At 50.0% G+C, this 4,287-nt stretch overlaps 1 protein-coding gene across 1 annotated transcript in view; it reads right to left on the bottom strand.

The window, feature by feature from the left end:
* Window positions 1-3,251, bottom strand: part of LOC105522484 (protein PMS2CL-like) — a 46,919-nt gene extending 43,668 nt beyond the window's left edge. Inside the window, exon 1 of the mRNA XM_011957008.1 lies at window positions 3,142-3,251. The gene's annotated coding sequence lies outside the window, so the exon portion shown is untranslated. The remainder of the gene's footprint in view (window positions 1-3,141) is intronic.
* Window positions 3,252-4,287: the final 1,036 nt, after the last annotated feature.

Below are 4,287 nucleotides of genomic sequence, written 5' to 3'. Positions count from 1 at the left end.
GTGCCCAGCCTCAAAAAATTTTTTTAGAATTAACCATGTGTGGTGGTGTGTATCTGTGGCCCAAGCTACTCGGGAGGCTGAGGCAGGAGGATCACTTGAGCCTAGGAGGTCAAGGTTGCAGAGAGCTATGATGGTGCCACTGAGCTCCAGCCTGGACAACAGAGTGAGACCTGTCTCAAAAAACAAATGAGCAAAAGCACAAACAATTGCTGAGTTTGGGGCTGATGAGTTTACAAGGAATGGCCAAACCCAAAGCACTGCTATTTTTTTTTTTTTTGAGATGGAAGTCTTGCTCTGTTGCCCAGGCTGGAGTGCAGTGGCACGATCTTGGCTCGCTGCAACCTCCGCCTCCCAGGTTCATGCAATTCTCCTACCTCAGCCTCCCATGTAGCTGGGACTACAGGTGTGTGCCACCACGTCCAGCTAATTTTAAAATTTTTAGTAGGGATGGAGTTTCACCATGTTAGCCAGGCTGGTCTCGAACTCCTGATCTCAAGTGATCCTCCTGCCTTGGCCTCCCAAAGTGCTGGGATTACAGGCATGAGCTATAAGCGCTGCTATTTATAGGTGTAGAGGGCCTGAAGAATGGAATCCAAGGATTAAATCACTTGTTCTGCCAGCCCCCTCTAGGGAGACCGGATGTAACAGTCTGGAAAGGAAAGGTTGGGATCTAATGCTCCCCGTGTACCTCCTAAAGCCTGCCTCCTCGCTCCTCTGGGCCCGAAAGAGCCCAGTCTCTGCCACTGGATGGCCATCCCTTGGGCACTGGAATGTTGGACTTTAACGATCCTTTCCCTCTGGGTTCAGGCCCTTTCCTAGAGTCAGTTCCAGGTTTCTGTCACTCTCTGGTGGCCAAGCAGGACAGCTCAACACTCCTTTTTCGCCCAGTGAATTTCCAAAGATACTTAACCCTACAGTTCAAAAACTGCCCAGGAGCTGGATGCCAGGATACAGAGATGAATATAGCTTTGGACTTTCCCTAGGAAAGGGGTGAGAGTGGATGGAAATCTGTTCTTTCATCTACTCATTTAACAAATATTTATTGAGCACCTGCAGAGAACAGTAAACAAGACACATGAAGCCATTGCCTTCCAAGAACACAAACTCTAGTGTATGTTAAATACATAAGCAAACATGTTGACATGGTGATAAAGTCTATGAATTAAATAAAACAGGTGGCAAGGTGTGGTGGCTCACACCTGTAATCCCAGTACTTCAGGAGCCGAGATGGGAGGATTGCTTGAGGCCAGGAGTTCGAGACCAGTCTGGGCAACATAGTGAAACCCCATCTCTAAAAAAACTAAAAATAAAGAAAAAATAGCCGGAAATGTAGTCCCAGCTACTTAGGAGACTGAAGTGGGAGGATCACTTGAGCCTGGAAGTCAAGGATTCAGTGAGCTATGATCAGACCACTGCTGTATAGCCTGGGCAACAGAGCAAGACCCTGTCTCTCTCTCTCACACTCTCTCTCTCCTCTCTCTCTCTTTCTCTCTCTCCTCTCTCTCTCTTTCTCTCTCTCTCTCTCCTCTCTCTATATACACACACACACACACACATACACATATACATATAAATTAAACAGATAATAGAATCAAGAATGACTCAGGGGTGATAGTCAAGAAGTGGTCAGAAGACAGGAAGGGAGATGAGTTTCTGCGCTGGGAAGGGGCCCAACATGAAAACACAGAGGGAAGGCTGTGGGGTCAGGGAAATCGAAAGAGGAAAGATCTCAGAGAAGGGAGATGACTTCAGTGTGCGTGAGAAAAGAAGTTCCCAGGGACTGGAACTCCAAGGGCAAGGAAGAGAACAGTTGGAGCCGGGTTTTGCAAATCCTACTTTACTTTAAGTGCAAAAGGAAAAGTTATGAGAGGGTTATAGGTGGAGGAGTCATAACATCTGGTTTAGGTTTAAGGAACATAGTGTGATTGATGCGGACTTGCTCAATAAAAAGGTAACAAAATTAAAAGACCGTGGGTGCACAGAAGAGGGCATGTAGCCAGGTCTAGGGGACAGGAAGATCTTCCTGGATAACGGGTATTAGTTATTCATTGCTGCATAACAAACTGCTCCCAAAACTTAGTAGCTGAGGTCAATAATAAACATTTATCAGCCGGGCATGGTGGCTGATGCCTGTAATCCCAGCACTTTGGGAGGTCGAGGTGGGTGGATCACTTGAGGTCAGGAGCTTGAAACCAGCCCAGCCAACATGGCGAAACCCCATCTCTACTAAAAATACAAAATTAGGTGGGGGCGGTGGCAGGTGCCTGTAATCCCAGCTACTTGGGAGGCTGAGGCAGAATAATCACTTGAACCTGGGAGCCGGAGGGTGCAGTGAGCTGAAATTGCACCAGCGCTCTCCAGCCTAGGTGACAGAGGGAGCCGCGAGCCTCCATCTAAAAAAAAAAAAAAAAAGCCAATCTAAGAAAAGAAAAATTGTAACTTTGTAGCTTTTTTTGTCCATATTGTGAGTTGATCAATAAGGAGACCAAAGCCTGGCTCAAATCTGTCTCTCTGCATTGGCGTTAAGGTAGTATTTTTTAGCCGGGCGCGGTGGCTCAAGCCTGTAATCCCAGCACTTTGGGAGGCCGAGACAGGCGGATCACGAGGTCAGGAGATCGAGACCATCCTGGCTAACACGGTGAAACCCCGTCTCTACTAAAAATACAAAAAATTAGCCGGGCGAGGTGGCCGGCGCCTGTGGTCCCAGCTACTCGGGAGGCTGAGGCAGGAGAATGGCGTGAACCTGGGAGTGGAGGGTGCAGTGAGCTGAAATTGCACCAGCGCTCTCCAGCCTAGGTGACAGAGGGAGCCGCGAGCCCCCATCTAAAAAAAAAAAAAAAAAGCCAATCTTACTGCATTAAGTTTTTGAGACAAAAGCTTTTTTTGTCCATATTGTGAGTTGATCAATAAGGAGACCAAAGCCTGGCTCAAATCTGTCTCTCTGCATTGGCGTTAAGGTAGTATTTTTTAGCCGGGCGCGGTGGCTCAAGCCTGTAATCCCAGCACTTTGGGAGGCCGAGACAGGCGGATCACGAGGTCAGGAGATCGAGACCATCCTGGCTAACACGGTGAAACCCCGTCTCTACTAAAAATACAAAAAATTAGCCGGGCGAGGTGGCCGGCGCCTGTGGTCCCAGCTACTCGGGAGGCTGAGGCAGGAGAATGGCGTGAACCCGGGAGGCGGAGGTTGCAGTGAGCTGAGATCCAGCCACTGCACTCCAGCCTGGGCGACAGAGCAAGACTCCGTCTCAAAAAAAAAAAAAAAAAAGTAGTATTTTTTATTGGAAAAGGTTTAGAAGGTGGATTTTAGGATTAGCAGGTGATAGGCGGAGGAAAGGGGAGGCCTGGAATGTCTCAGACATCTCTGTCCCACAAGTTGATGTATTAAGTGAGGTGGCCTAGGTAAAGTTGCCTAGGGCCTGGCACACAGGTGGTCAATAAATGTCTGTTCCCACACTCATCATTGTCTGCTCCGACCTCCATCGGGAATATGGGGTCATGACTACGGAAGTCATACCGCGATAGTTGTCCACAAAAAGGTTCACTTCCGGGGCCCAGATTCTGCATATTGATATTGCGAGCCACCTGAATCTCCCAGGTCCAGCCCACATTCCTCAAACGGAAAACCCCAGCCAAAGTGCCGAGGACACGATCTGTTTTTTAAACAAATCCCCAGGGAGGGCAGTTGGGGCCAGAGCCCCAGAGCTGACCTGGCCTTTTTTTTTTACATCATGGTAAGCAGGAGGGCCATGACCTGATTTGTCTTTTAAAACTCTGGGTGGGAGACAGATGGTAGGGGAGAGGGAATTCCTCCCTTGTTCCTTTTCGATGTCTTAGAAGATGTTCATTAACTGGGGGCACAGCTCTATCCTCCCGTACAGCCACTCGCTGGGCTACTAGAAGGTGCGGTCTCGAAATAGCCCACCCAACCGTAAGAGCTCAGAGTCCCCAAGCAGCTCAGGGACTCAGAACTGGTCCCACCCTTCCTCCCAGGACCCCCTCCTTAAGCGGCAGGCTGTGGGATGGAGCTGCAAGTCCCACCTCTCCACAACTAGCCCCACCCCTTTCTTCAAAACCCCGCCTCTCCCACGAGGCCCCGCCCCCTCGAGGCTGCATCCCCGTCCACTGGGCGGCCGGCAGGAGGCGCCAGAGCACAGCCCGCGTTTTCTAACAGGTTGACCCCGCCCCTCTCATAGAGACCCCGCCTCCTCGGGTCTTTCTTTCTGACTCTTGGACGCCGAGGCCCAGCTCCAGCCCGCCTCTTCCCCTCCGCCCCTCCCTTCATGG

This window comes from Colobus angolensis, unplaced genomic scaffold (assembly GCF_000951035.1).
Source record: "Colobus angolensis palliatus isolate OR3802 unplaced genomic scaffold, Cang.pa_1.0 Scaffold43, whole genome shotgun sequence".
Classification (NCBI taxonomy): domain Eukaryota; kingdom Metazoa; phylum Chordata; class Mammalia; order Primates; family Cercopithecidae; genus Colobus; species Colobus angolensis.
Note: the sequence above shows the minus strand (reverse complement) of the source record. Positions and strands in the feature narration are given on the sequence as shown.